Source organism: Palaemon carinicauda, chromosome 15 (genome assembly GCF_036898095.1).
Source record: "Palaemon carinicauda isolate YSFRI2023 chromosome 15, ASM3689809v2, whole genome shotgun sequence".
NCBI lineage: Eukaryota > Metazoa > Arthropoda > Malacostraca > Decapoda > Palaemonidae > Palaemon > Palaemon carinicauda.
The window spans coordinates 70298485-70310390 of record NC_090739.1 but is presented as its reverse complement, the minus strand read 5'-3'; positions in this window follow the sequence as shown (position 1 = coordinate 70310390).

Genomic DNA, 11906 nt, shown 5'->3' with positions numbered 1-11906 from the left:
CACCGCTGCCCTTCCCGACTAAGGCTCCTTTACGCCACATATTTCACCAGACCTCCTGCCTCAAGACCCTCCCTCCTCCCCTTCACTTTTCCCACTCCTGCCCCTCTCCCTTTTTCATCTCTTTCCTCCCTCCTGATACTCCCACATATCTGGCTCATAAGGATACTCATCCTTCCCCCTTCCCTCCCTAGTCTCCGCATCCTTTCCTCCAACCCCTCCTTTGCCTTAATCCTTGTCATCCCTCTCAGGTCAAGTCTGTCGCTTCACCTGATATCCTTCATCATCTCCCTTCTTCGTCCTCTCTTTTCTGTCCAAATTCTTCTGCCATATCTTAGGCAATTAAAAGACCACAACCCTTCAACCTGACCTTTGAACCCAAACCCCAAACCTTTAAACTTGCTAGATTCGAATTGAACTTTAGTTGGATGGACATTCTATCTAGTTAGAAATATCCTATTTTTATTGTTATTATTTTGGTTAATTAACTTTTGAGTGTTTATTCGCGTTATCCAGCCAATACTTGATATTATTAGTTTTTCCTTCCATGCTAATTCGTTCTTAATAATTCCCTTTCCTTTAAGATCTTCTGGAATTTATTGAGATCATTACTCCTCTCATGTTAAGGTATTTCACCTTCATTTTTTTCCGTCATATCTCTTTCCCCTCATTTTTTATACGTCGTCTTCAGCCGTGATTTTAACAGGAGGGAAAGGGTGAGTTTTTCTAGAGGCAATTCTTCTTCGAGGAAGAAAATTGTGCATAGCTGAGGAAGCGAAGGCGGGTTTGATGAGAAATTGATGATGTATTCAATGAAGAGGAGGAGGAGGAAAGAAATAGAGAACTGTGAGAGGTTGCGTAAGGTGGATATTCACTTAAGAAGTAGGGAAAAGTTACATTAGAAGAGATACTTTTATCGCCTATAAGAAACCATATGAAAGTAATAGAATTTGAATGAGTATTAGGCTGTATATCCATTCATAATGAAGTTAACTAATTTAGTAATGAAATCATTTATCATTCAAGATTAGAAAAAAAATGCGATAGATAGAAACTACCTTTATGTTCGTTCCTAGTTTATGGCGAACTTTCATTTCTAAGACTTATAAAGAGCTATAAATAATACACACCAGTGTTGTCTTTTATTTCAATTGGGATGTTTTTTTATAAAACTACAGTGAAGTCCAGAATTATGTGGACACGCACGTGCTTACACGAACTCGCACATGCTTACACGAAGGCTTACACGCGCAAAAGAATGCTAATTACGCAGCTTTCGAGGCTTATAGGTAAAACGTGGTATTTATAGACCAGAATCTCATAAAAACTCTTCTCAGAAGTCATCGCTGCGATGATGATTAGAGGCGCTGATCAAGCCCTTGATAACCTTTAAAGATATTTAGCGGGCAAAGAGGGGGACGGGATCGGGTGGCACATATCAGGACGGGATTAGAATGTTCGTCTGTGGAAGCACATTAATTATATGCGAAAAAGGGTACCTCTCTCTCTCTCTCTCTCTCTCTCTCTCTCTCTCTCTCTCTCTCTCTCTCTCTCTCTCTCTCTCTCTCTCATGTATTTTTTGTTAGTTCTGTTCCCTCCTTCTCATCATCATCTGAGAAGGATTCAAGGAATGAGCAAGAAATCACAGTAGTGATGATGTTGAAATGAAATTAATGTATCAGAAGAGGCTCCTCGTCTGGAGAGAGAGAGAGAGAGAGAGAGAGAGAGAGAGAGAGAGAGAGAGAGAGAGAGAGAAGAGGGGTGGGGGAGGGGGTCACGTCCATGGCGCACCCTGTCTTATTTATGGTAATTCTAATAGATGCACAGGAAGGGAAATTAGTTAAAAGATAGAGGTAAGGGAGGAGGACGGGGTAATTCTGGTGCTATAGGTTAGGGAAGGGGTGACGTTGGGGGAACGGAGTATAAAGAGAGATTACACGTGTAAAAGTCTAGGAGAAAACAAGAGCTAAAATAAAGAAGGCGAAAGTTTTCCAGTGATGTAACAGGAGGTTTGAGAATTACGTCGTCACCATTCTTTCTTTTTCTTTTCTTGTTGTCATGCTTTATATGGTAATTTCAGACTTGACATGAGGGACTGGAAGTCATGTGATTTATGGTAATTTTAACAGACACGAAGAACAGAAATGCCATTATGGATATGAGGATTATATTAGGGAACATAAATTGGAATATAAAGTGGCAGACAACTCATACGTCACCAAAGAATGGAGCGCACCGAGGTTACGAGGCCATTCGTGCATACAAGGAGAGTTCAATGGGGAGGGAGGGGGGGGGGGTCGCCTGGGGTGCTACTTGGAGGAAATTTGGGAGAGGGTCCTGTAGAAATGGGTGGCTCTTTCCTAAAGTGTCATGGAACTGTGATCTTGTCATGACATATTTCAAGTTTAGAAATATTTTTTTATAAAAATACTGTGACTTCAAGGTCTACGAGTAGAAGAAGCAAATTTTTATGTAAATGGCCCTAACATACTTTTGCTATTATTGCATGAAAGGTAAATGGTTAGGATAAAGTACTTTTGTATATTATAAAGCCTCTCTTGAAGTGAGCAATTTCAAGATTTAATCATGCGAGTGATTAAAGATACTTACCTTTTTTTTCCTCTAGTAAATATCGTTTATGGTAATACGTAGTATGTATTTATATAAAAAATGTTTCGCTTTGTTTCAATGATTTCATATTTCTATTGTTACTTGGTAAATACGTTTGTATATATATATATATATATATATATCTATATATATATATATATAATATATATATATATATATATATATAAATATATATATATATATATATAAAGAGAGAGAGAGAATGTGTTTTGGTTTTATGGAGATGTAGGGGTATTTTTAGTTATTGTTACCACCGTGTGTAACTTCCTAGATAACTTTAATGTTGTTTAATCTCTCTCTCTCTCTCTCTCTCTCTCTCTCTCTCTCTCTCTCTCCCCGTCCGTAACTGGTTTTACATATGTGCATTTGTGGTTGCTGAAGGTATTGTACAATAAAGTAAGTTTGTTTTATTGGTGGTTCTGTAGGATGATCATTATGGCATCGTCTTTGTAGATGTTCATGTCTTAAGTTCAATATAGAGAGTTTTTAGCTTTATGTCGTTCAGGGGAAGAGATTAGAGTTGAATCCTTAGTTTTTGTGGTATTTTGGAAGTTTTTTTCCGGAGGTGCAGTAGGACATTGTTGGTTTGTAGTCCCTGTCACAAAATTGTGTAATATTATTCATTACCAAGAATAGCATATTTTTAGGAAGCTATAGATTTCGACTGACAATTTTGGAATGACTGCAAGTATATCTTTATCATAATTCATAGTAATAACTTCGTTTCCTTTTAAAAGACAGTGTCGTATGTTCTTCTATGGGAGAATAAGATGTTATTGTTTTCTATTTAACCTTCTTTGCCTATAAGTGATTGGATTATCCTAGAATTTGTTGTGACATCTCCGGTCTAAAAGAAAGACGTATATTATGTAGATAAATATGTATATTGTTTGTATACATATTTATGACTATGGTTATTAGTGAATGAGAAAAATATATTACTTTACGTAATGAAAGACTGCTTTTATGATTTACGGTCAGTATGTTGTCCTCTTTAAAAGGTCGCTGAAGTAAATTTAATTCAAATTGAATTGTTCAACCATAATTATGGACTAATGTTGTGATGATCCAATTATATCAATTGGGATTAAATAATTAACAGCGTAGGTTAATTATTGCATTAGGTGCAGAAATAGCTTTGCCTCGTTTGTGAATAATGATATTTTAATTCTTTTAATAATATCCTTTTTATCCCCTTTTTTACCCATATTTTTATATATCTGAGAGCGAGAGATATACAACTTGGATCATCCGCTCAAAACATTTGAATATATATATATATATATATATGTGTGTGTGTGTGTGTGTATATATGTATATATATATATATATATATGTATTATATATATATATATATATATATGTATATATATATGTATATTTATGTATGTATGTATATATATATATATATATATGTATATATATATATATATATATATACATGTGTATATATATGAATATATATCTATATATATATATATATATATATATGTGTATATATATGAATATATATCTATATATATATATATATATATAATATATATATATATATATATATATATTTACATATATATATATAATATATATATATAATATATAATTGTATATATATATATATATATATATATCAACCAGAAATGGAATTTATATAGAATTCAACTTTGGGGATTTATATCCACTAAATATTTTTTATAAGTTCTGGCTGGGCCAGAATTTGAACTTTTGCCTCCGAGTAGAAACAACTTGAACAGTAGACTCTGCCAATGAACTAACAAAAGAGAGACATGCGTCCATTATTACTCTGTAGAAAATATTCTTGTCGAATTCAAGAATCAGTACTAAGAATCAAGATCAACATATCTCTTCCATGCTTGCTCATTACTGACTTTATATCATGTAGTTATTTATGATAATTTTTCTCATCAACATGCATGTAGATATCAATCACAAAAGGAGTTTCATGTCGAATTCCAAATTGGGAATATCTATCCACCGGCCAGGACTCGAAAGTATGGCTTTTAAGGTGAAAAAATTCCACCCATCTCCACGGGGGTTGATTTCGAGCCAAGTATTGTTCCTGAATCCGACTGGAATATGAACCGCAGAGTCGTAATGAGCTTGAAGCTTATTGGTAGAGTCTACTGTTGGTATTATTTTAACTCAGAGGCATAGCTTTGAATCTTGGTCCAGCCAGAAGCTCTTATCATAAGAATTTATAGTCTTCATATTTTTAAGGTTGAATTCCATATTAAATTCCTTTTGTGGTTGATATTTGCAATTATGTGCGTGTTTATTAAAAATAATTTCGTTATTCATAATGCGACCATTTATTGTTTTTCTATATGATACGCTTGTAGATTTTAGGATCATATCTTTTATCCTAATTTTTTTTTATCATCATCAAATATGACACCTATTTGATACACTTAGTTAAAAATGATGTAATATATCCGTAGAGTTTCATTTTTTGGTTATCCTATTTCATGGTTGCTGCTAAGATGCAGTGAATACAAAGTAAATTATTTTCTTTGTATGTTTTTATTCTATTTTTTTCTTTTTATGTATCAACATTTTTTTTTGTATGCGATACTTGTTATATAATAATATAAGTAAATATTTATGTAGACATGGAGATTTCTCTTTTAAAAGAAAAAGAAATTTTCACTAACCGGGTCAAACCCTTATATTACCCATTAAAAGATGTTACGTTGGATTCAACTATTTAGGTGTTCGTTTTATTTTTAATAAAGTTTGAGTTATATTTGAGCTTTTAATAGAAATACTTACAAAATAATTAAAATCTTATATAAAACTTGAATGATTTCCTCTTACTTTCAATTCGTTCAAAAATCAACTCCACTCCATCTCTTCCCATGTGCAATCTTCTCTTTTTCTTACTCCGTTTTTTCTGCTCTCCCCCCGGCAATAATCTTCTCATCAGGTGGTGTAAATTATTACCTTCGTATCTCTCCCTTTCTCTCATTCCCTGTCACTGACCTATAGTCTTTCTTTTACATTCTACCTTCTTTAGTTTTCCCTCGACCTAATCCTGGGATGTGTGAGGATGCCTACGAAACATGGGTGCTTATTCGAATATGAATAGATGAATGTATACAGTAGTTCATTGATCTCTTGTAATAACCATAATGTTTCGTCAACTTCTCAATTTCCTAGTAATACTATATTAGACTTTGTTGGAAGCCTTGAAATACTTGAAGAAATTAAAGAGAAATTCTGCTTCCCACAATGGTTTGAGGACTTGGGGTTAGTAGCATTCTCTATCTTTTATTTTTAGAAAGTAAAACAATTTATTTTCAAAATAAATAACAGGGTTTTATATTTTATAGTACAGGAGTATTAGTCACGTTTGTATAACGTTTATTTGTTTATTAATGTATCTATTTTTATAAAATACTAATTAGAAAGGACAGCGATAGGACAAAGCATATTTTCTTCTCTGACGGGATTAAAAAGGAAAACTTAGATGAGTATTGAATTTTACCTTCCCCTTATTGCGTAATCTCTGATGCAAGGAGTGCCAGGCCAAATAAACACACGTGGCGTAAGATTGGTTGTGAGTATGTATATATATATATATATATGTAATGTATATATACTGTATATATGTAATGTGTATATATATATATATATATATATATGTATATATATATTTGTGTATATATATATATGTGTGTATATATATATATATATGTGTATATATATATATATATATATAATGTGTGTATATATTTATAATTTTTATTAAATATCAACTGGATTTTGTCATTACGCCTTTTATTGGCGTTCGGTTGTGATGTTTGTAACTTGATAGTAATAATTGTATTATTACCGAATTATTTCTGATGATTTTTATATTTAACTGTTTATTCGTTAAGTCCATTGCGTATGGAGCAGAACCCTTCTTAATTCTAAGATACTCAAAGCGGAAATTTGAGACGTGTTTTGGTATCAGTTAGTAACGCTTTGTTCGGGAATTGTTAACTATTTTTTGAGAGGGGAGGGTTGAGGAACACTGCATTAGGTAATAATTCTCTTTAGTTACATTTGAAGGCTTGTATTTCAGCTTGTAATAATATGTGACATTTTCTAATTCATGAATTTTAAGTCAGCATTATCTTAGCTGAATAATTTAAATATTCCGAGAATGTGAGGTAGGTACATAATTTACGCGTCTTTTGAAGGATAATGAACTAAAAACACATTTGGTTATCAGGAAGACTTGTCAGTTATTATTGTTATTTTTATTGTCATAATTATTAATTTGTTGCTATTATTATTGTTGTCATAATTAGTAATGTTATTGCTATCTTTATTTAACTTAAATAAGGAATTTCTGCTCTTTGTACCTTCATTAAAATTGATATTAAGCTTATCATAGATTTCTGATTTTCAATGCATAAAGATAGTTATAGAAAAATAAAACTATTCCATAATGTAAAAATTGATTCGATGGGTCTAACTAACTTCGACATTTAGGTCTGCGTGTATTATTAAACATGCTAATATATATGCAACACTGGCATACTTTAGATGATGTCTTTTCGTTTTAGAATTACCTACCTCTCTGTTTTGGATAAAAAACGTTGCCTTTATTTTGTCCATGTCTCTTTATGGCATCACACCTTTTAACTCATATTAATATCTTTACGTGTCCTGCCCTTCATAATCCCATGATGTGATCCTTTGCCCCGTAGATGCATATTCTCTTTTTTCCTTCTCTTCTTTCACGTATCATCATTCCTCCCGCTCTTACTCCCCCACCAGTCCCCCTCCAGTCACTTTCCCTTTTCTCTTTCTTTCTTGAAAGAGGAGGAGGAGGAGGAGGATGAGAGGAAGTGGGGGAGGGAGGGTGGGTGGAGTCTGAGGCGGGTTTGGATGCATCACCAGGACTAAATTGAACCCTTGGCTACCGTCCAAATGTCGACACTCAGGTTCTTGAAATTCTTCGGCCACGTCGATGTTGTACGTCTTGGATAATGTTTGGGGAGAGCAGAGGAGGTGGTTATAGAGAGAGAGAGAGAGAGAGAGAGAGAGAGAGAGAGAGATGTTGGGTGGAATAGAAGTTAACCTGAAAGAGAAACTGGAAGTAGGTATGCTTAACTCGGGATAAAAATTTCAGAGAAATAGGTGACAGGTTAAGGTCAGTAGGAAGAGGATTGGAAGGGTAGAGCAACCAGTTTCAAGGGTTAACCGACCAAGAGGTAGGCGTAAAGATGATTTTCATGAGCAAAGTGGCTAATATTCTTTGAGCGCTCGCTAGGCTCTTAAGGTAAGGTGTCTTGGTAGCATGAAATGGACTTAGGGAATTAAAGTATGTCGTAATGCAGAGAACACCGGAGGGGATGAACATTTTAAGGAGCAGATACTTTGAGAATCACTGGAGTATCTTTACTTATTTATGACTATTTCGGGTAAGATTATGTTGATGCTATTTAATAAAGCCGGGAAAACTTGATGAAAGGAACAGGCTTTTATTATTATTGCCTGACAGTCAGCGGTGTAAAGTCAAATTCTGATTTTAAGAAATGAATAGTATTTTTTTTTCTTCAAATTTTCGTATTTTATAAATAATTTTCTGTATATATATATATATATATATATATTAAATGGCTTGCTGTAGATTAGTTCTCAAAGTCGTGACGGAGTTTTTATCATTAGAAAATTTGAGAGAGAGAGATAGAGATTTATTTGGTATACCACTATGATATTCGCAAAAAAATATTTTGCATTAACTAGTTGTTTAGTTGAACTAGTCTTACCAAGACCATCTTGTATTTTTTTTATATCATTTTTTTTTCAAGAAGCTTAATGCAGTTTTGTGTTTTCAGAGGAAAAACAAATTGTTGCACTGAAGTATGATAATGCTTGAATTTGATGCATAAATTCACTCTGAAATTAAGCAGTAATTTATACAAAAATTAACGTTTGTTATATCCATGATTGCCAGCTGGCGTTTATGTATATATTTATGTCAACAAAATTCTAATTAGCTTTCATGTTTCGCGATTTGAAATTCTAAATCTCTAACCTTCGGGGAGATGTCTTTTCTCTCTATTTATATAAAGTGTTAGAAACTTAGGCCCACTACATACTTCTGCTGTAATCTGGACAGTAATAATATAATTTGAAATACCCATTTATATATTTTCTACATGTCCGCTTTCAGTGGCCTTTTCTTTTCTTTTCTCTTTTTTTCTCTTTTTTTCTCTTTTTCTTTTTTTTTCCAGATATGGAGCGCACACTGTCTGATCTGAGATAGATAATCTTATTAGTAGTACTTACTAGTAATCAAATTTTCTTTATATTTATAAAATGAAGTTTAGGGAATAAACTACGAGAGAGCCCCAGAATGGGAGTAAAAATAAGAGAAGTAATATGTTTTAGAAACGTTCAGGAAAAGGGTCCCTTTTTTGTGGGAAGGTTTACGACTTGTATCACGTTAATATTTTGAATACCATGGAGGGAGTAGGAGACGGCGATGAGGAGGAGTTCTGGGAAAGAGGAAAACTTTTTAGAAGTGATTGTCTGCTACAGGAGATTGGTTGGCTTTGGTGGGACTGCGGGGTTGAGACTGGGAGGGGAGGGATAGGTAGTGTGGTAAAGGAGAAGAGGATAAAGGGTGAAATTGCCCATATTTGGATAAAAAGGGTAAAAGTTGGGGGAAAGAAGGGCATTCTGTTTTATTTTTTATTTTAATTTTTCTACCATCATTCTTTTTATTTTAATGTATTCTTGCAGAATGGAACGCACAACGTTAAAATGAAAACAAATATGAAAATTCGTATCGACTGACTTAACATTTAGTTATGTTTAAAGGCGTTCATTCGTCGTCCTTTTGCGTGATCGTAACACCTATATTTTATTTTATTTTTTTTCAAACGAAAGTAACTTCAATGATTTGCTTCCCATTAAACCATAAAGTTTTAAAAGGACTATTGACCTATTACGGGGCTTTCGATTGCTTTAGAATACCAGAGTTTTTCAAGTAGTGATGTTCAATGATAGTTTAATGGTCATTCCCTCATGCGATGTTAATGAAATTATTGGAAACATCACCAATAATTTGGCCCAACGATGACCACTCTCCCCACTAGTGAGAGGCCCGTGAATGATCTAAGCTGGGATAAACGGCTTAGGCCCGATTCCTAAAAAAAAATCAAATATGTTTTTGTGGCGGTTCTTCACAAAGATGAACAAGAGCATGGAACTAGAAACCATATATATATATATATATATATATATTATGTGTGTGTATATATGTATGTGTGTTTATATGTATGTGTTTATGTATATATATATGTGTGTATATATATATATATATATATATCTTTGTTGCCCAGTGTTAAGCCACTGGAACGTCAGTTTCCTTAGTCTGAGTTCAAATTCACGCCAAACCATAAGCTATTATGATAGAGTTAATACCCCCTTAGGTCTCTGATCCCGAGGCAGAGTGAATTCGATATCAATAAGATTTATGGCTTTATACACACACACACACACACACACATATATATATATATATATGTGTGTGTGTGTGTATGTATATGTATATGTATGTATATATATATATATATATATATAAAACGAAGCTGATCAGGGTTCACACAGTTATAAATGATTCCTGGTTTTTTTTTTACTTCTATCTATCTATCTATCTATCTATCTATATATATATATATATATATGTGTGTGTGTATATGTATATATGTATGTGTATATACATATATATGTATATATATGATTTATGTATATATATATCTATATATATATATATATATATATATATTATAAAATACTGTTTGTTTGTGTACTTAGGTATGTATGTACGAATGCGTGTAAGTTGGCGGGTATTCAATAAGCAGAAGAAAGTAGGCTGTAGACCAACAAGGAAGGTTGATATAATTTTAAGAGAACATCCAGTCTGTTTTAAAGGCCATGGTTTGTCATACAGGATGGTTGTAAGGTCACTACTAGCGTAAGACAATTGGATGTCTGGTATACCGGAGACTAATGGACCCGAGCCCTTAAAAGTTATATGCGCGCAAACACGTTCAACCTTCCCCACCCTTTCCCTTATCCAATCTACAATCCGGCAGTTTCGGGAATTTGTGGGAGATTGTCGGTTCCGAGTGTACCTCTAGAGGTTATGACTACTCCCTCTCCCCCTGAACTGGAGAACGGGGAGAGACCGTGTAGTCAAACGTCTGGCAATACCGCTGAGAGTGATAGGAAAGAAATATATTTATACAAATGGCCAGGCACGTTGCTCTTTATTAAATAGGGGAAGCGACCAATCAGGTCTAAGAAGGGGTACAAATACTTCTGTCAATTGAGTTAAACTCAAGTAAAATATAGAATAGCAGTCTCATATCCCACGAGCATTTTTCGATGCGCGTATTTTGTTTCGAAATAGACGAAAAATTTCCCGTGCTGTGAGTTGGCGGCGCTCTCCTGCAGGATGGCTGTTCTCTCGAAAGACATAAAACAAAGGTGAAACAGAAGAGGAGGTTGAAAGAGAATTGAAAAATGTTCTTACCGATGTTATGGTTTTGCGACAGGAAAGACCTATCGTTAAGAGTTCGAAAATTGAGCGAATCTATGCGACGGCAGAGGAAGCTGACGTAGTGTGATGGAATAGAGGTCTCAAGGATGTAACCTCCCTCACCTCCACCACCCCTCCACCATTTCACTTTCTTTCTCCCTGACCCCACCTACCCCCTCAACCCCCAGAACATCGAAGCCCCTCCCTTGACCTCCCCCTCCTTCCCACTGTATAAGAGATATGCGCGGATATTCAACCATGAAAAATGGTTTCAATGGCTATATCAAGGAGGAGAGAGAGAGAGAGAGAGAGAGAGAGAGAGAGGATTCTCCTCTTCGGAATTAGGGCTTTTTGGAAAATTAATCTTGATCATTTGTCGTGGGAGCTCCAAGATGGTTGAAATGGGAATGAATGATGCTTGAAGGCTGATCAGTAGTGATTAAGGAGGGCTCTCTTTGGAGCTGATACACAACAACATCTTCGAGGAAGGTAGTTGAAGTTTGCCTTTTCTGCTATGTTTAGGCTCTCTCTCTCTCTCTCTCTCTCTCTCTCTCTCTCTCTCTCTCTCTGTTTTACCATATGTTTATAATTACATAACTTTCACATACATTCATGCCATATGAAGAATGATTACACTTATATTGTATTTTAATATTAATCCAGCTTGTACGTGTCCGTTGAAATTGGAAGAAGGAAATAGTAAGAACAACAATAG